Source organism: Oncorhynchus keta, chromosome 34, assembly GCF_023373465.1.
Source record: "Oncorhynchus keta strain PuntledgeMale-10-30-2019 chromosome 34, Oket_V2, whole genome shotgun sequence".
Lineage (NCBI taxonomy): Eukaryota > Metazoa > Chordata > Actinopteri > Salmoniformes > Salmonidae > Oncorhynchus > Oncorhynchus keta.
In genome coordinates, this window is record NC_068454.1 from 28,015,712 (window position 1) to 28,038,124 (window position 22,413).

Sequence of the window (22,413 nt, forward strand, 5' to 3'; positions counted from 1 at the left end):
TAAATAATTTTTTCCCCTCATCAATCTGAACACAATACCCCATAATAATGAAGCAAAAACAGGTTTTTAGAAATGTTTGTAAATATATAAAACAAATGGAAATATCAACATTTACATAATTATTCAGACCATTTACTTGTTGAAGCACCTTTGGCAGCAATTATAGCATCAAGTCTCCTTGGGTATGAATCTACAAGCTTGGCACAACTATATTTGGGGAGTTTCTCCCATTCTTCTCTGCATATCCTCTCAAGCTCTGTCTGGTTGGATGGGGAGTGTCTCTGCACAGCTATTTTCAGGTTTCTCCAGATTCTCTTGATCGGGTTCAAGTCCGGGCTCTGGCTGGGCCACTCAAGGACATTCAAAGACTTGTCCCGAAGCCACATTTGCCTTGTGTTGGCTCTGTGCTTAGAGTCATTGTCCTGTTGGAAGATGAACCTTCGCCACAGTCTGAGGTCCTGAGCGCTCTGGAGCAGGTTTAATCAAGGATATCTCTGAACTTGCTCCATTCATCTTTCCCTCGATCCTGACTAATCTCCCAGTCTCTGCCGCTGAAAAACTTCCCCACAATATGATGCTGACACCACCATGCTTCCGCGTAGGGATGGTGCCAGGTTTCCTCCAGATTTGAGACATATAAACGGTGTGGGGTTAAGTCGGAGGCTGCATGCCAAATGGACCCTAGTCTACATAATGCACTGCTTTTGACCAGAGCCCATATTTCACTATAAAGCGAATAAGGTACCCCCTAGAGTTGATGTCCTCGCTGCAGCGGAAATATAATTAGTATAATAAAAACATCCAACAGTTTCCATCAGCTTAAACTAGAGATATGTTTTTTTGTTGCATGGGCTCTGTCTTAATCCATGTCGCTCTTTCGCATCTGAGGTGAAAAGTGGCAGAGCTAGAGTGGTGTTTGGCAGACCATGAGAACTCTTGAAAATGTGTCTTTTCACGAAAACGTCTCTAGCGTCCAAACGGTTGGTGTTCTCCATTTTGCTTTACAAATCACAGGACTCGTCTGATGTCGGTACAGACAATCTGCCAACTTCTGTCTGTAGCTTCCGGCCAGTTTGTGCTACACACTAATATGAACACTGTATGTAAAGGTGAGTCTCTCCCGAACACCGACATTGTTTTGCTGTAGGACGCCGAAAAGCGTCACAAGACTAGTCGGAAGGTAGCCGGGTACCAGTTAAACATTTTTTATGGCTGTACAGTACCAGACAAAAGTTTGAACACACCTACTCATTCAAGGGTTTTTCTTTATTTTTACTATTTTCTACATTGTAGAATAACAGTGAAGACATCAAAACTATGAAATAACACATATGGAATCATGTAGATTCTTCAAAGTACCAAATGGTGACTACTTTGAAAAATCTCAATTTTAAAATATATGATTTGTTTAACATTTTTTAATTACTACATGATTCTATATGTTATATTTCATAATTGTGATGTCATTTTGATGTATAAAATTGTAAAAAATATAGAAAAACCCTTGAATGAGTAGGTGTGTCCAAACTTTTGACTTGTACTGTATGACAGATATAGGACAGACACATCAGAACAAACTTCCTTTTGATATTTTTTGGGACTATTTCTTTATCCATGTATGAATCTGTTATTCAATGCGTTTCTATGGGTTAATAGCAGTATGGCCAAATTCCTAAAATAATTGTTTTTTTTTTTAAGTGGAAAGGTCACAGAGTCTTCTCTATGAAGACTCTGGACATGAGACTTCTCCCATGCCTGGGCCTGTATTCACAAAAAAAGTCCAAGAATTGGAGTGCTGATCAAGGATCGATGAAACCCTGTCCATATAATCTTGTGAATTATGATCTAACAAGATAAACTGATCCTAGATCAGCACTGAAACTCAAAAATTCTATGAATACGGGCTAAGGTGTCTGAGTGAATGGAGGAACAACAGAGGTTCTAGCTACAATGGCTACCAGCAGAAAAATACACCACCAAGCACAGTAATAATGGCTCCCATATTCAGCACATACAATAGACCAGCATGAGACCGTTTTTGGCTTTTTAGTTTTTAGCAAAGCTCACCCCATAATTTTATCAAAAGCTGAGATTCCTTTGTTCTTTTTTCTCCTTCTTCCTCTTCCCTTTCATGGCTCTTTTTGACTGACAAAGTCTTTTTTCCGATCTAAAAAGGTTGGTTGGTAGCTTTAGCGCGGCAGCAGTTTAATCCTCCTTTACAAGAACCCCAAAATGGTTTGAGAACCCTACCCGAGGTATAACAAAGCACAGTCATGTTTTTACTAACTCTAAGTTTTCCTTATATGAAATGGATGGTTATGTAAAACTTTTTTACTGCAAGTGGTTACATTGATAGATATTATGACACATTCCCTTAAGGCCAGACACCACAGCCTGAAATAACATTTTTGCCTCTAACTATCAATTTTGAGATTTGTGGGTATTTTGGAACATTAATATGAATATTGTAACGAGTGCGCTGAGAGTCGGGAAGCAAGAACAGGGAGTGAGTGTTTTAATAAATAAACATTAACCACAAACGCACCGACACGAAACAGAGTCATTAACACCTGAGGAAAGAACCAAAGGGAGTGACAGATATAGGGAAGATAATCAAGGAGGTGATGGAGTCCAGATGAGTGTCATGAGGCGCTAGTGCGCTTGACAATGGTGACAGGTGTGCGGGATAATCAGAAACCTGATGACCTAGAGTCCGGAGAGGGAGTGTACCTTACAGTACCCCCTCCCCGACACACGGCTCTAGCAGCAGGACGCCGACAAAGGTGATGAACCCGGGGATCAGGAGAGGACCTGTCACCACTGCTGAAGCGCGGGAACCTTTCATGCCGGCTGAGGCGCGGGAACCTGTCATGCCGGCTGGAGTGCGGGAACCTGATAGGCCAGCTGACACAGGGGAGCCTGATGATCCGGCTGATGCATGAGAGCCTAACGAGCCGGTGGAAGCAGGGAAGCCTGGTGATATGGCGGAAGCATGAAAGCGCGACGAGCCGGCTGAGGCAGGGGAGCCTGGCGATCTGGTGGAGGCATGAGAGCCTATAGCGGCTCCAAGACCCGACGTCATTTACACTGACACAAAAACACAAACTGATGCTTCCCTTAGGTGAGGTGTTATTCTGTAACGAGTGCGCTGAGAGTCGGGAAACACATACAGGGAGTGAGTGTTTTAATAAATAAACAAAACAATACGAAACACAAACAACGCACAAACAATGCAAACAATGAGTCAATAACACCTGAGGAAAGAACCAAGGGAAGGGACAGCTATAGGAAAGAGAATCAAGGAGGCGATGAAGTCCAGGTGAGCGCCATGAGGCGCAGGTGCGCTTGGCGATGGTCACAGTTGTGCGGGATAATCAGCAGCCTGATGACCCAGAGGCAGGAGAGGGAGTATACGTGACAAATATTGCCAAAAAGTAAACAGAAACATTTCAAAGACGATGAAAATATATATTTTCTTCAGTTTATCATACCATGGTCATCAACATTTGAATGAATTTTAACCACTAAAATGGAGATATATAAATTATTTCAAAGCTCACGCTTAGTAATTTCCTTTTTGTTTTGATTTGTCAGTTCTTGCTGTGAAATGTTACCCCACTCCTCCACCAAGGCACCTGCAAGTTCCTAGACATTTCTGGGGGAAATGGGGCTAGTCCTCACCCTCCGATCCAACAGGTCCCAGACGTGCTCAATGGGATTGAGATCAGGGCTCTTCGCTGGCCATGGCAGAACACTGACATTCCCGTCTTGCAGGAAATCAGGCACAGAACGAGCAGTATGGCTGGTGGCATTGTCATGCTGGAGGGTCATGTCAGGATGAGCCTGCAGGAAGGGTACCACATGAGGGAGGAGGATGTCTTCCCTGTAACGCACAGCATTGAGATTGCCTGCAGTGACAACAAGCTCAGTCGGATGATGTTGTGACACACCGCCTCAGACCATGATGGACCCTCCACCTCCAAATCGATCCCGCTCCAGAGTACAGGCCTTGGTGTAACGCTTCCTTCAACGATATATGCGAATCTGACCATCACCCCTGGTGAGACAAAACTGTGACTTATCAGTGAAGAGCTCTTTTTGCCAGTCCTGTCTGGTCCAGCCTATGGGGTTGTGCCCATAGGCAACATTGTTGCCGGTGATGTCTGGTGAGGACCTGACTTACAACAGGCCTACAAGCCCTCAGTCCAGCCTCTCTCAGCCTATTGCGGACAGTCTGAGCACTGATGGAGGGATTGTGCGTTCCTGGTGTAGCTCAGGCAGTTGCTGTTGCCATCCTGTACCTGTCCCGCTGGTGTGATGTTCAGATGTACCGATTCTGTGCAGGTGTTGTTACACCTGCTCTGCCACTACGAGGACGATCAGCTGTCTGTCCTGTCTCCCTGTAGCGCATGTTTAGGCATCTCACAGTATGACCATTGCAATTTATTGCCCTGGCCACATCTGCATTCCTCATGCCTCCTGGAGCATGCCTAATGCATGTTCACGCAGATGAGCAGTGACCCTGGGCATCTTTATTTTGGTGTTTTTCAGTCAGTAGAAAGGCCTCTTTAGTGTCCTAAGTTTTCACAACTGTGGCCTTATTTGCCTACAGTCTGTAAGCTGATAGTGTCTTAATGACCGTTCATTACATTACATTACATTGCATGTTCATTAATTGTTTATGGTTCATTGAACAAGCATGGAAACAGTGTTTATACCCTATACAATGAAGATTTGTGAAGTTATTTGGATTTTTATGAATTATCGTTGATAGACAGGGTCCTGAAAAAGGGACGTTTCTTTTTTTGAGTTTATGTTGTCCATTTTTTATGTTGTCCATTTATTATTTTAGATAGCATTCTCTTTGGAAAAATGTGCCAGAAATGTTTTTTATGTACATGTCTTTTATATTTTACAGATAGAAAGATTAAAAAAGTATTTATCCACAATCTGGTCTGGACAAGTCCTGGAGTGTTTTAACAAAACTCAACCAAAATATTTAGTCTGACTTCATCCAGTGTGCAGAAAAATGGATTTGCGCAATGTGCAAACATGGACATATTTAATGAGATATCGCCTGATTTGCATATTTTAACAAAATAGTTCATTAATATTTTAATAGAAACAATAATTATATTTGTGCCTACATTTAACTGGGAAAAGTTGATTGTAAGGGGGAAAAAATGACCCTATACCTGGCTTTATCTCAAACAGTGTAGAATAATGCCTGACTTGAGGGGGGATATTGCAACATTTCTTTATGCAAATCGTCAATTGTCTGCCCTAATACATACAGAAACAAACAGCATTAGGATATCTTAAAGCATTTTCAAAATATAGACCTGTAAACACACAGATACAATAGGCGGAAATATCAATTATTAGTATGTATGATGAATGTTAACTTCACTTTTGATAACGGTTCAATAGACAACTTTCCAAGTCAGATTTCCTCTCATTCAGTGCTGCATGGTTCTGTCTGACAAAAATACATACAGTAATATGTTTTTTAAAATGTTGTGGCTCTGTAATCTGCTCTAAGGAAAACACCCCCTAAACTCAGAAAGTGCAGAATAATGCCTGGCTGGAGGGTGGTGGGCCACTGCAAGCTCTATATTGCTCAAATTTGGAATACAGGTAGTGAGTTGTCTGTCCTACATACACAAACAAACATCATTAGGATATGTTCATTCATCTAGGAAATATTGACCCGTGAGCACACAGATACAATAGGTGGCAAAATCAACTATGAATATTTATGATCAATTTTAACTTTACTTTTTGGTGGCTGTTCTATGGACAACTTCCCATGTCATATTTGCTCTCATTCAGTACTGTACGGTCCTGCCTAAACAAAAAGGGATACAGTTACACTTGTTTTTTATGTTGTGGCTAATGTAATCGGCTCTAAGGAAAGTGGGCTCCGGCATAAAAATGACATAAAACAAAATGTGGGTTCCTTAAAATATTTTGTGTCTTTAGCCCCAAGTTTTGCAATTAAGACGGGAGGCCATCACAGATAACCTTTATATTTGCCTCAAATCCAATGTGGAGGCCAAAATCCAATATGGCAACTATAAAAACATTTGATGGAGGTTAAATCACCTGTAAATATAAATTGAGTAAATGAGAGGCATTTTTTCAGAATTGTGTGCAACACTCATGCCTATAAAGACCATTAGAGTAAATAGAGTTTATTCTGAATCCAATATGGCCAACATGATAACACTCAAACACATTTGCCTGCGCATAAGTAGCCCTTGTAAATGTTGTGTTATTGTGTTATTCTGTCTTTAAAAGGGTTTCATAAGGATCTTGGTATAGCTATGTTAGTGGCTTTGCTATGCCACTGTTGTCTTTGAATAGTCCAAGCCAACTAGCTTATCAATGTGTCTTCAGGTTTTAATCTCATTCCCACATTATTTTCAAATATATATGTATTAACTTTTCACAAATAATCCTGCACAGTAACATAGTAACCAAGTTACAGGAAAGCAACCATAATACAACAGTCAGCTACCCTAGTAGTGTATATGTACAGCCCTCTTTTCCCCACTAAAACTAAGTGTGCAATGTTGATTCAAAGTCATTTAGGATTACCAGGAAATGAGTGTATCCTAACAGTGTGAGGAGACAAAGTAGCCAGTGGTAATTGTAGTTCTGGGGCCTGAGCAGCTTGCACAATCTGGGCAAGCTGCTGCAACAAGAGCAGTATCCTTCCTGTATGACTAGCAGGCATGGGGGGGGTGATCAGTTTCAGTTTCTACAGTTTGATATAGGCAGGAAGCAGATGCAGCTTGCATGCCAACGAGATCCATTGACTAACTGAAATGTTATCTCTGCCTGAATGATGCTGGGGATACTCCGGTAGTGGAATGGTTGGTTGTGTGTGGTTGTGAAGGAAAATCTGTGGAAGACTTGCCTTTAAATGCTTAATTGTCCTGTAAGTGGAGTGTTTTATGTTGAATATAGCAAAAAGTTATGTAGGTCACGTCCTACATATTTTTTTACATTCCTTTGAAAGTCAGGTAATTTAACCAATTTCAAATGTGGATGGTTGGCATTGATTACACACCCAGCAGGACATGTGGTGAGTGACAGAACCTGTTAGGGTGACTTCAGGTTAGTGAGTTTAGTTGTAGCATTGCTAGGTCATAGACTATGACTTAGAAGTGTTGACTGTGAGGGACATAGCACAGCTATACACACATTTACATTTGAAGATAATCCATGGGCTTTGATGGACAGTTAAAGACATGCAGAGGAGGTGGAGCTGATCAATCATGATGCACAAAGACACTCACAGTCAATCCCTAGCCACCATAAGCGATCACATACAGCAATTTTTACCATCCAAAAGGTGCCTCTTGTTTGCTATAAATGGCGTTATAGGGATTTTGGGATTACTGCACAGTTTCCCACACCACTGCATGAGTCACCCCAGCATGAGAGCTCATTCTTCACAAGTCCAGTTCTAGTGTCACATGGGCTGGCCAGCCATGGTTGGTGTCAAAATAGGTATGAGGGCAATGCACGCCAACAATATCCAGAAGGCATTTTGTCTGTTGAATTGTCTCCTGAATTGTGGCAGTCCAGTTCCATGGTGTCTCTGTCTCTAGTAACTGCCTGAGAGAAGGACTGATGGTGGAGTGGGCCTATCGAGAACAGTCCTGGAAGATTCAGGATGGCATTTACATTGGAGAGGTCCAATTTCTATGACATGTGAAGGTCCCCTAAGTGGATGGCATTTCTTGTCAATGAGTGTCAGGTTGTGTTAGTTTATTGTTGTGAACACCTGTGCTTGTTATGCATGGTTGCATCCTCCCCATACACCATAATGTCACCAAGCCAGCATATAAGGCAACTCCAGGGCAGACAACCAGGATGGTGAACATGATTTTCTGGAAGAAGCAATGTGCAATTTCAACCCGAATAGCATACAGTAAGAGTGCACTGGAACATCTCAATGTGCATCACAAATGCAGTGAGTTAGCTGAAAGTCATGTTGGGATTCAGGCAGACGCATTGGACTAGCAATCAATCAAAGCTCACTTCTAAATGATAATGTGACTTAAAAGCCCAATCCTGGAGGTGCAAGTTATCATAAACTATCGAGCTAGGGTGTCAGAGTAAAGGGTTGGATTTTTTTTTCTGTCATTGGAGCCTTCCAGTTGCCTCATTGATCCTCAGAGGCTTGTGACTTGAAACGCTTGTGTATATGGTGGGCATACTGTATTCCTAAGATAGTTGAAGTACACAAAAATAGTCTTGAGTACAGGTTATAAGTGCAGTACGCAAATCAGAAAAATGTCTCATTTAAAATGTGTACATATACAGGCGATTAAGCCACCATTTAATGGCATTGTGGCAGCCATATTGGATTTTGGACACTATATTGGATTTGGAGTCAAATCTAAGGAGGCCCCCTGATGTAATTTAGAGAGTAGGGGCTGCACATATAAAATACACAGAGGAACATTTGAGTGGGGAAAAAATGAGTTTTCTGTGTGTGAGCCCACTTGCCTTAAGGGGAGCTCCACTCCAGAACTATATTTTGGTATTCTTTTCATTAGTCCACTGTTGATACACTTCCAAAATGTTTTGCATGTCAGCAATCATGTTTTGAAGATATTGAACATTCAAGAAGCAAAGTGTCACCAGCCACATCATCATCAATTTGATGCAAAGCTACCAAAAAGGGAAGTTATTTATGATATTTTTGATGAATGATATTGGTAAGATTTGGAAAACAAGCAGTCAATTGTCTGCCCTATATACAGAAATAAACAACATTGGGATATCTAAAACCATTTTGGAAATATAGAGCTGTAAACACACAGATAATATAGGAGGAATATCACCCATTAATATTTATAATAGTTGATATTTATGCATATTGTATCTGTGTGTTTACTGGTATACAGTATATTTCTAAAATGGTTTAAGATATCTTAATGTTGTTTGTTTCTGTATGTAGGGCAGACAATAGACTGCTCGTATTCCAAATTTGAGCAATATCAGAGCTTGGTAAAGGGCATAGCTAGACCTGGGCCCATATTCACAGAGTCTCATAGTATGATACATTTTTCCTTTTAAATCATAATGAATAAAGGGGTGGGGCTGATCCTCCTATGACAGAAAACAGAGGGGTAAAGGGCATAGGTAGATCTGGAGAAGAAACCTCCCAATTGGGAAATGGACACTGCGAGTTTATAGTGTCTGGAGATATTGTACATGACAAAATGTTGACAAAATGACTTCATAAAATGCATTTACTTCTCCTCTTTCAGGTAAAATGTACAATCAAATTATTTTTCAGAGAATCTAATCACAAAGGGGTGAAAATCCCTACGCACTTACACATACACTCAATCACACACAAACACACACACTTGGCCTAAGCATGCTGTCGTTCACAGACATCATCCTAACAAGCAGACACAGACATCACCCTAACAAGGATACAGAGCATTTCTCTGCCGCATGTGTTCCCAGGCAGCCACACACACACACACACACACACACACACACACACACACACACACACACACACACACACACACACACACACACACACACACACACACACACACACACACACACACACACACACACACACACACACACACACACACACACACTACTTCAAATGTGACGATGGCAACACAGGCACAACTCCAACACCATCATTACATTTGCCTATGACACAACGCTAGTAGGCCTGATCACCGACAATGACGAGACAGCCTATAGGGAGGAGGTCAGAGACCTGGCCGTGTTGCACCAAGGACAACAACCTTTCCCTCAACATGATCAAGACAAATCAGATGATTGTGGACTACAGGAAAAGGAGGACTGAGCACACCTCCATTCTCATCGACTGGGCTGTAGTGGAGCAGGTTGAGAGCTTCAAGTTCCTTGGTGTCCACATCACCAACAAACTAACATGGTCCAAGCACACCAAGACAGTCGTGAAGAGGGCATGACAAAATCTATTTCTCCTCAGGAGACTGAAAAGATTTGGCATGGGTCCTCAGATCCTCAAAAGGTTCTACAGCTGCACCATCGAGAGCATCCTGGTTGCATCACTGCCTTGTATGGCAACTGCTCGGGGGGTAGTGCATACTGCCCAGTACATCACTGTGGCCTAGCTTCCTGCCATCCAGGACATCTATACCAGGCTGTGTCAGAGGAAGGCCCTAGAAATTGTCAAAGACTCCAGCCACCCTAGTCATACACTTTTATCTCTGCTACTGCACGGCAAGCGGTACCGGAGTGCCAAGTCTAGGTCCAAGAGGCTTCTAAACAGCTTCTTCCCCGAAGCCATAAGACTCCTGAACATCTAATCAAATGGCTACCCAGACTATTTGCATTTCCCCCCCACCCTCTTTTACGCTCCTGCTACTCTCTGTTATTATCAATGCATAGTCACTTTAATAACTCTACCTAAATGTACATCTTACCTCAATTACCTCGAATCACCGGTGCCCCCGCACATTGACTCTGTACCGGTACCCTCTGTATATAGTCTCGCTATTGTTGTTTTACTGCTGCTCTTTAACTACTTGTTACTTTTACTTTTTTCTTATTGACATCTTTTAAACTGCATTGTTGGTTAGGGGTTTGTAAGTAAGCATTTCACTTCCTTCCGCCTGACTGTAATGGCTGTTGGTGGAAGAAGGTCCAAGGTGCAGTGTGGTACGTGTTCATCTTTTTTATTTGAACTGAACACTGAATAACAAAACAACAAAGAGAATGACCGAAGCCGAAACCGTTCTGTCTGGTGCAGACCCAAAAACAGAAAGCAGAACACAAAAACATAGAATGCCTACCCCAACTCATGCCCTGACCAAACCAAAATAAAGACATAAAAAGGATCTCTAAGGTAAGGGCATGACAGTACCCCGCCCCAAAGGCGAGGACTCCGGCCGCAAAACCTAAACCTATAGGGGAGGGTCTGGGTGGGCATCTATCCGCGGTGGCGGCTCTGGTGCGGGACGTGGACCCCGCTCCACCTTAGGCTTGGCCCACTTAGGTGGCGCCTCTGGAGCGGGGACCCTCGCAGCGGGCCCCGGACAGGAGGGCGACTCTGGCAGCTCCGGACAGGAGGGCGACTCTGGCAGCTCCGGACAGGAGGGCGACTCTGGCAGCTCCGGACAGGAGGGCGACTGTGGCAGCTCCGGACAGGAGGGCGACTCAGGACTCGCTGGGCTGGGGAGACACACAGGAGACCTGGTTCTGGGAACAGGCACAGGACTTACCAGGTTGGGGAGACCTACTGGAGGTCTGGTCCATGGAGGAGGCACAGGATAGACCGGGCTGTGGGGGAGCACTGGAGATCTGGTGCGTAGCCTTGACACCACTCTTCCAGGCTGAATGCCCAGTCTAGCCTGGCACGTGCAGGGAGCTGGAACAGGCCGCACTGGGTTCTCCTGGCAAACTGGGGAAACCGTGCTTAGAGCCGGCGCAGGATATCCTGGCCAGAGGAGACGCACTGGAGGTCTGGAGAGCAGGGCTGGCACCATCCGTCCTGGCTGGATCCTCACCCTAGCCCAGCAGATGCGGGGAGCTGGAATGTGCAACGGGCTCAGAACGCGTACTGGAGATCTGTAGCGCCAAGCTGGCACAAGACATGCAGGTCTGGGGAGGCGCACAGGATGCCTGGTGCGTGGGGACGAGTACCAGAGCAGACTCAGGTGACATCAAATCCAGGACACGCTCCGTCAGGCGGATGTCGTGCCTCATACAGCAACTCCCTCATTACTCTCTCCTCCAATCTCCCCATCAACTCCTCCACTGTCTCTGCCTTGCTTCCGTCGCTCACCTCCAATTTTGCCCTGACTGGCTCTGGTTCCATCCTTGGTTCCTTACGGTAAGCACGGGGAGTTGGCTCAGGTCTGACTGCTGACTCTGTCACACTCCATTCCTCCTTTTCACCACGCTGCTTGGTCCGTTGGTGGTGGGTAGTTCTGTAATGGCTGTTGGTTGAAGAAGGTGAGGACCAAGGTGCAGCGTGGTACGTTTTCATCTTTTTTTATTTGAACTGAACACTAAATAACAAAACAACAAAGAGAATGATCGAAAATGAAACATTTCTGTCTGGTGCAGACACAAAAACAGAAAACAAGAACATAGAATGCCCACCCCAACTCCCACCAAACCCAACTCTAAGGTCAGGGCCCTGACCAAACCAAAATAGAGACACAAAAAGGATCTCTAAGGTCAGGGCACACACACACACACACAACACACACACACACACACACACACACACACACACACACACACACACACACACACACACACACACACACACACACACACACACACACACACCTACCTACCTACCACACCCTAACTCCTTGTTTTAATTGTCCGGTTGTTATGAGAGGCTATTTTATACTGCAGTTTTTGTTCATTAGTTTGTACGTAATTTAACATGTAGCTCCCATACTTATGCTTCTGATTTTTGCACCCCAGTCAATTACATGCTGCCCTCTAATGCCCCATTAAGGGAAACACTTGGTTTTGAAAGGTAATTACACATTCAGTGGAAATGTGTTTGGTACCTCGGTTCTCTATCAAAGTGCTCTCTGTGCAGTTCCTATTATGCAAAGCATGAAGATTACTTCATCAGCTTCCAAATAGCACCCTATTGCCTATGTAGTGCACTACTTTGATCAGAATGGGGTGGCATTTGGGACTTAATCTTGGCATGAAGTGAAGCACACACATTCATCCATTTTAAAGGGAACATCTAGGATTCAAACAACAACAACAGTGTGGTCACCCTGACACTTGGATGGATGAACAAATCCCAAATTGCACCTTTAAACATTTTGCAATTGAGCATGTCAGAAAAATTTGACTATTTATCTTCTGTCACTGGAAATGAAGGTGTCATTTTGTTTTCAAGTAGGGGCCTAGTGATGAAATTATCAGTGAGTGCTGAGCAGTGAAGCAGCAGTCTCACTCAGATGAAACTTGACATTTTCTTGGTAGGAGGTGAACGCATTTATTGGTTCAATGAAGTCTGACATTCAACTTCTATTTGAGGCCTTTAGTTTTTACATTATCATTCCAATATCCATATTACACACTGAAAAATGCATGAGGGGGACCTTGAGGCTGAATCCCCATTGAAGAAGCTATAGTACAGGCAACGTAACCAACTGGGCTAGGGTTAGGGTCAATCAGGGTGACTAAATACTGTGTTAGCTTGCTGAGCTAAAGCTTAGTCTAGCATAACATGAGTCAAGTCTCAGGCAAGGTCACTAATCATGGCAATATAGTGCTGAGGATTACTATTTAAAATGAAATTCCAAATCCAATTGTCCTTATGAAAAGCAAGAGCGAGAGAAGAGGTGGAGGAGACAGAACCAGCTCCACAACAAATTAGTTGTATGGGAACAACCAGTCATGATGTTTTCATATCATTGTCAAACAAATCACTTCAAAAAGTTTGTGCAAAATAATTCCAGCATCAGAACAGTGCATCCTTCAACTTTCCTTCAATACACAAGTGCCGGAAAACAATGTTAATCCTTTGACACGTACAATCACGTATTTGTGATCATTGTTGAGTGGTCCCTGCAGTATACGATCTCAAATACGTGATTGGAACAGTAGCAACAGAACATATGAAGCAACAAACGCGTCTAAACTCCATTGTTGTCTGAACAGCATCTAAATATTTTGTTGTAATGATGGAAAATAAAGGTCTTAAAACTTCTTAGGGCTGCAATCACGTTAACGGGATCAATATGACAACAGCCAGTGAAATTGCAGGGCACCAAATTCAAAACAACAGAAATCTCATAATAAAAATTCCACAAACATACATGTATCTTATACCGTTTTAAATGTAATCTTGTTGTTAATCCCACCACAGTGTCCGATTTCAAATAGACTTTACAGCGAAAGCACCACAAACTCACAGAAAAATTCAGCCATTTTTCCAGCCAAAGAGATGAGTTACAAAAAGCACAAATGGAGAAAAAATGAATCACTAACCTTTGATGATCTTTATCAGATGGCACTCATAGGACTTAATGTTACACAATACATGGATGTTTTGTTTGATAAAGTTCATATTTATATACAAAAAAATCTCAGTATACATTGGCGCGTTACGTTCACTAGTTCCAAAAATATCCGGTGATATTGCAGAGAGCCATGTCATTTTACAGAAATACTCATTATAAATGTCGATAAATACAGTTGTTAGACATGGAAATATAGATACACCGCTGTGTCAGATTTCAAAAACACTTTACTGGAAAAAGCAAACCATGCAATAATCTGAGACGAAAAAAATTATCCGCCATGTTGGAGTCAACAGAAATCAGAAATAACATTATAAATATTCCCTTACCTTTGATGATCTTCATCAGAATGCACTCCCAGGAATCCTAGTTCCACAATAAATGCTTGATCTGTTCGATAATGTCCATTATTTATGTCCAAGTAGCTACTTTTGTTAGCGCGTTGAGTACACAAATCCAAATGCTCATGAAGGTCCAGCCGAACGTCTGACGAAAACTTCAAAAAGTTATATTACAGGTCGAAGAAACTAAGTATAGAATCAATCTTTAGGATGTTGTTATCATATATCTTCAATAACGTTCCAACCGGAGAATTACATTGTCTGTAGAAATACCATGGAACGCAGGTCGCTATCAAGTGAAATGCGCTTGACCAGGACCTGGCTCTCTGCCAGACACCTGACTCATTCAGCTCCCATTCAGCCCCACAACACAGTAGAAGCCTCATTCAAGTTTCAGTCCAGAGTCTCCAGCGATGGTCTGCAGTCCAGAGTCTACAGCGACGGTCTGCAGTCCGTAGCCTCCAGCGACAGTCTGCAGTCCAGAGCCTCCAGCAGTGGTCTGCAGTCCAGAGCCTCCAGCGGCAGTCGGCAGTCCAGAGCCTCCGGTGATGATCCACGGTCCGGTTCCTTCGGCAACGATTCACGGTCCAATTCCACGGAAGCGGAGGGATCAGCGTGCAGAGCGGGGGCCACCGAGGATAGATGCCCACCCGGACCCTCCCCTATAGAGGGATGTTATGAGGCCGGAGTCCGCACCTTTGAGGGGGGGGGGTACTGTCACGCCCTGACCTTAGAGAGCCTTTTTATTTCTCTATTTGGTTAGGTCAGGGTGTGATTTGGGTGGGCATTCTAGTTGGTCTATTTCTTTGTTGCCCGGGTATGGTTCCCAATCAGAGGCGGCTGTCTACTGTTGTCTCTGATTGGGGATCATACTTAGGCAGCCCTTTATCCCACCTTCAGTTGTGGGATCTTGTTTTTGCAAAGTAGCTGTCTGCCCTGCAAAACTTTACGTTCATTTATGTTTTGTTGTTTATGGTGTTCATTTAATAAAGTAGGATGAACACTTTCCACGCTGCGCTTTGGTCTCATTCTGACGACGGACGTAACAATCCAAGCATCACACGGAAAACATCTACAGCCAAACTCACACAATAAACCAGTCTAAATAAAAGGCTGCGGTGACAACAAAAAAAAAAAAGTTAGCGACCAAACAGATAGACTAGTTTACAATGTAAATATGAGCACAAAAGACTAATGTAATGTTGTTTAGAAAATAAATGCGTGTCAACTGGGAAATCGAAAATCTCAGACTTCCGACCTCAGTGTATTGAAAACCACTGGGAACTCTGAAAATAATGAGCTCCAACTGGGAAAAAAATTGATTTGAATGGTCGTCCAACTCGGAATTACAACTGGGGGCCTCTTTCTGGAGCTCTGACTTTCCACCGTGAAGATCACTGATGTCATGATTTTACCTTGTATTTTTCAGAGTTCAAAGTTGTTTTTAATGCGACATAAGACACAAATGAACAAAGTCAAAGATGGCTGCACCCATTGCCCAGAAAATATCAACTTAGTTTGGCCACTTTTCTGCATATTACAAATCTGTACAAGCTTGTTAGAGTCTATACAAGATCAGGAGCACATGACTTGGCAAGTTGTTCACAGTTTTTGACCAATCACAAAGCAAATAAAATGTTATCGCCTCACAGATCATCACCCAAATACAAGCCTACTGCCTAGAAATAGCACGAACAGGGTGACAGATTTGGTTGAAACCATTTTAGTGGGGTTTGTGGGGGGTGTTCATTTAATTTGTGGGGGGTTTCAGATGCATGGGGAGGTAGAAATGGTGGACGGTATCGTGGGGGGATATGATGGAGGAAATAATACTATGATGGGAGATTTATCAATAAATGGGAGGCAAACACAGGAGAAGTTTATAAACTAAATAAAAATAACCTACAAATAATACTGTTGTCACGCTCGTGATGAAAGACGGACCAAGGCGCAGCGTGATCGGAGTTCCACATCTTATTTAAACGTGAAACTTCAACAAAACAAGAAACGAACAACGAAACGTGAACGTCGTGCTGCACAAAAACACTCACACAAACAATATCCCACAAACACAGGTGGGTAAATGGCTACCTAAACATGATCCCCAATTAGAAGCAATGATTATCAGCTGCCTCTAATTGGGAACCATATTTAGGTAGCCATTTTCCCACCTGTGTTTGTGGGATATTGTTTGTGTGAGTGTTTTTGTGCACAACGACGTTCACGTTTCGTTGTTCGTTATTTGTTTTGTTGAAGTTGGGAGAGAGAGAGATGAAAGAGATGTTGGTTTGGTGTGTTCGGCACCGCATTGGCCCTGAAGAGTGTGTTACCAGTCTGGTACAACCTGTACAGGCTCCACGCACCAGGTCTCCAGTGCGACCCACCAGTCCGGTATGTCCTGTGCCTCTTCCTCGCACTCGCCCTGAAGAGCGTGTCACCAGTCCGGTGCAACAAATGCCAGCTCCACGCACCAGGCCTCTATTGCTCCTCCCCAGTCCGGTGCATCCTGTGCCAGCTCCCCACACTCGCCCTGAAGTGCATTGCACCAGCCCGGTGCCACCTGTGCCGGTTCCACGCACCAGGCTTCCAGTGTGCCTCCCCAGTCCGGTACATCCTGTGCCAGCTCCCCGCACTCGCCCTGAAGTGCGTGTCACCTGTCCAGTGCCACCTATGCCGGCTCGACACACCAGGCCTCCAGTGCGCTTCCCCAGTCTGATACAACCTGTACCGGCTCCACGCACCAGGTCTCCAGTGCCCCCCACCAGTCCGGTACGTCCTGTGCAAGCTCCAAGGCCGGAGCCTTCCTCTGCGCCGGTGCCCAGTCCAGGCACGGCGTCCAGTCCTGCTCCAATGGAGGAGCCTTCCTCTGCGCCGATGCCCAGTCCAGGCATGGCGTCCAGTCCCGCTCCATGGCAGGAGCCTTCTTCTGCACCGGTGCCCAGTCCAGGCACGGTGTCCAGTCCCGCTCCAATGCAGGAGCCTTCCTCTGCGCCGATGCCCAGTCCCGGCACGGCGTCCAGTTCCGCTCCATGGCAGGGGCCTTCCTCTGCGCCGGTGCCCAGTCCAGGCACGGAGTCCAGTCCCGCTCCATGGCAGCGGCCTTCCTCTGCGCCGGTACCCAGTCCAGGCACAGTGTCCAGTCCCGCTCCTTGGCAGGAGCCTTCCTCTGTGCCGGTGCCCAGTCCAGGCACAGCGTCCAGTCCCGCTCCAAGGCAGGAGCCTTCCTCTGCGCCGGTGCCCAGTCCAAGCATGGTGTCCAGTCCCGCCCCATGGCAGGAGCCTTCCTCTGCGCCGATGCCCGGTCTGGGTGTGGTGTCCAACCCAGCTCCAAGGCCGGAGCCTTCCTCGGCGCCGCTGCCCATTCCGGGCGTGGCGTCCAACCCAGCTCCATGGCCGGATCAGTGGGCGGGGGCTACGACCCGCACCGGAGCCACCACCAACACTGGTCACCCACCTACCCTTTTGCGGCCGGTGTCCGCACCTTTGCGGCGGGGGGGGGTACAGTCACGCCCTGACCATAGAGCCCTCGGTTCTCTATGGTTTTTAGGTCAGAGTGTGACAGGGGGAGTGTTCTAGTCATTTACTTTCTATGTGGCTGGTTTGTATGGTTCCCAATTAGAGGCAGCTGGTAATTGTTGCCTCTAATTGGGGATCATATTTAGGTAGCCATTTTCCAAATTGTGTTTGCGTGATATTGTTTTGTGTATGTGCATTTTTCACCTCGGATGTCACGGTTCGTTATTTGTTTATTGTTTTTTTGGGAAGTTTCACTGAAATAAAAGATATCGAACTCTACACACACTGCGCCTTTATCCGTCTCTCCTCATGATAGTGACAACTGTATAGTAAGTAATACTTGAAGTTTATATAAATGTAACCACGTTTTGGAAGGGGAGCGATAACTGGTCCAACCACGTAACATTCATTCCCTTAGATGGCGCCAAAGCAAAAACCTAGATAATCCTGTCTTGCTCCATAGTTTAAGATAACCCATTATATCTACAACCTCGCTTCACTCATGCCACGTTCTCTGCATACAATAGAGCTGATTAGATGCACGCACCATTCAATCTGATCACCTGCACAAACTACCTCACTTTGTTGCTGACATGACTTTGTCCACCACCCTGTTCTCATTATCCTCCGTCTCGACCAGGCTAAAACCTATCCAAACCATAATACTCACCGCATTTGATGAGAAATATCCTCCTCTCTTGGTGACATCTGTAGGCTACATGTCCAGTGGCGATAATACGTTGACATGGTGATGAAATATAACCACTGCTATAGCCTAGTTTTTCCATGGGAGAAAAAAAGTAACTAATATATTTTTTTTTTATATTTAGGATTCCTTCCATAGCAATGGTCGGCATATGTAATATATGCTCATACCACTCTCTCACTTTTTGTATGCCACTATTGTATCAAAAACACCGAATTTAGTGCCTCAGGTTTCCCGCCCTATCTCACATGCGCAGCCCCGCAGACAGGCTAATACCAAAGCCATTTTCAGATAAAAATAGATGATAGATGTAATATAGATGATAATAATAATTATACAATTATCAATAATACTATAGATACTCACTGCTACTATTATAGGAAGAAAGTTTCATAAAGCTTCATATGAAGCAGACATTGTGGTATTGATACAATGCGGGGTATGGAGAATAGTGACAAAATGCAACAATCAAATTCTAGAACAGCAGCATAAAATTCTGGTACTGTGTGCTAAAAGAACTCAGGCTGTAAGGGCCGTTATCAATATTTAGAACTTACATGTCCGAAGGTTAATGGCAAAGCATCCGAGCAAGAGCAACATTGCCCCTCTGTCTTACTATATGCAGCCCATGTATCTGATGCTGCCAGGTCAAAATTATTATGACATGCCATACTCTTTTTGTCCAGACAGCATCAGATACAAGGAGCTACACATACTGTCACGCATTGGTCTTAGTATTTTGTGTTTTCTTTCATTATTTGTTCAGGCCAGGGTGTGACATGGGTTTATTGTATTGTCGTATTGGGGTTTTTGTAGGCATTGGGATTGTGGTTGATTAGGGGTGTGTCTAGTATAGGCTTGGCTGCCTGAGGCGGTTCTCAATCAGAGTCAGGTGATTCTTGTTGTCTCTGATGGGGAACCGTATTTAGGTAGCCGGGGTTTCACTTTGTATTTCATGGGTGATTGTTCCTGTCTCTGTGTAGTGTTCACCAGATAGGCTGTAATTAGGTTTCACGTTCCGTTTGTTGTTTTTTGTATTTATTAAGTTATTTCATGTATCGCGATCATTCATTAAAGAACATGAGTAACAACCACGCTGCATTTCGGTCCGACTCTCTTTCAACAAACGAAGAACGCCGTTACACATACAGAGACAGAGGGGCACTGGTTCGTCACTCAGATGCTTTTTCTGAGATTGATGCATCTTTCTGTTGGACATGGCTCAGTCAAAAAATAATCTATATTTAAATGTCTTCGGGCAGGATAGGAGGTACGGTAGGGCAGGCCAGGCCTTTTTTTTTGAGCAAATCTGAACTTTTTTTGTACATTCCTCCATTGTCCAGCTTCTGGACATCAGAGGAGTGATCACTAAATTCAATTTGGATGCGGATTTCATCTTCAATGAATCGGACATACTGCTCATCCCAGATCAGGCCCAAATACCCGACACTCGAAAAAGGAAGAGGTGCCGTTTTAGAGGCCAGCGTTTTGGATACCTGACGAGTGGATAAACTGCCTCTTTGTTAAAAAAACAACTGCTGCGTGATCTTGAAAAATGGCGCCGACAGAGAGGGCTGCCTCTCTGTTTCCATGAAACAGTATGTTTCAGATGGCTCTCTCGGGATATACTGTCTGAGTCGGTCCAGCTAGTTGACTTGGTTGACTTGATCTCTAATATTAAGGAAATCTCAAGGTTCTGCTCACCCGAGTTAGAATACCTCTTGATAAGCTGTAGACCATACTATTTACCAAGAGTTTTCATAGATATTTTTTGTAGCTGTCTACTTACCACCACAAACCGATGCTGACACTAAGACCATACTCGATGAGCTGTATAGGGCCATAAGAAAACAAGAATAAGCTCACCCAAAGGTGGTGCTCCTAGTGGACAGGGATGATTTTAATGCAGGTAAACTGAAATCCGTCTTGCCTCATTTCTACCAACATGTCACCTGTGCAACTACAGGCGAAAAAACTCTACATCAACTTTACTCCACAGATAAAGATGCATATCATGCTCTCCCACGCTCCACTTTGCAAATCTGACCATAACTCTGTCCTCCTGATTTCTGCTTACAAGCAAAAACTCAAACAGGGAGTATCAGTGACGCACTCAATACAGAAGTGGTCCAGTGAAGAGGATGCTAAGCTACGGGACTGTTTCGCTAGCACAGACTGTAATATGTTCTGGGACTCATCCAATGGCATTACGTTTTCTACATCAGTCACTTCAGTGGAGGCTGGTGGGAGGAGCTATAGGAGGACGGGCTCATTGTAATGGCTGTAATGGAATAAATTGAACGGTATCAAACACATCAAACATTTGGAAAGCATTATTATCCCCGGGCGCCGAAGACGTGGATGTCGATTAAGGCAGCCCCCCGCACCGCTCTGACTCAGAGGGGTTGGGTTAAATGCGGAAGACACATTTCAGTTGAAGGCATTCAGTTGTACAACTGACTAGATATTCCTCTTTCCCTTCCCTTTCCACTTTTGACTCCATTCCATCAATTCCATTCCAGACATTACAATTAGCCCATCCTCAAAGCCAAGGTTACCTGTCTAAATGACTATCGCCCCATAGCAATCACATCTGTAGCCATGAAATACTTTGAAAGGCTGGTCATGGCTCACATCAAAACCATCATCCCAGACACCCTGGACCCACTCCAATTTCGCATACCGCCCCAACAGAGCTACAGATGACGCAATCTCTATCACACTCCACACTTCCCTTTCCCAGCTGGACAAAAGGAACACCAAGCTGAGAATATTGTTAATTGACTACAGCTCAGCGGTCAACACCATATTGCCCTCCAAGCTCATCACTAAGCTAAAGACCCTGGGACAGAACACCTACGTCTGAAACTGGATCCTAGATTTCCTGACGGGCCGCCACCAGGTTGTGAGGGTAGGCAACAACACAGCCGCCACGCTGACCCTTAACACGGGGCCCCTCAGGGGTAGTGCTTAATCCCGTTCTGTACTCTCTGTTCACCCACAACTGTGTAACCACATATGACTGTGTGGCCACGCACAACTCCAACACCATCATTACGTATGCCGATGACACAACGGTGGTAGACCTGATCATCGACGACGATGAGAAAGCCTATAGGGAGGGGATCAGAGACCTGGCAGTGTGGTGCTACAGAGAGTAATGCGTACGAACTCCCTGCCATTCTGGACCTCTATGCCAGGCGGTGTCAGAGGAAAGCCCTAAACATTGTTAAAGACTCCAGCCAGCCAAGTCATAGACGTTTCTCTCTGCTAGCAAGACGTACCGGAGCACCAAGTCTGGGACCAAAAGGCTCCTAAACAGCTTCTTCCCCCAACTCATAAGACTGCTAAACAATTAACCAAATGGCTACCCGGATTATTTGCATTGACCCCCTTTTTTATGCAATTGACTCTCTTGCACTAGCTCTATGCACGCTCACACACACACACACACACACACACACACACACACACACACACACACACACACACACACACACACACACACACACACACACACACACACACACACACACACACACACACACACAAACTTTCACACTTTCATACTCGATTTATTATCTATCCTGATTGCCTTTTTTATTTAGCAAGTATTTCTTATTAACTCTGCAAGGGCTCGTAAGTAAGCATTTCAGGGTAAAGTCTACACCTATTGTATTTGGAGCATGTGACAAATACATTTTATTTATGGTCTCTGTTTAAAGATTGAATTGTCTGTTCTGTGTTGCTTCATGACTGGGGAATAGGAGAGAGGAGTGTTACTGGGGAAAGTGTTATAGAAGAG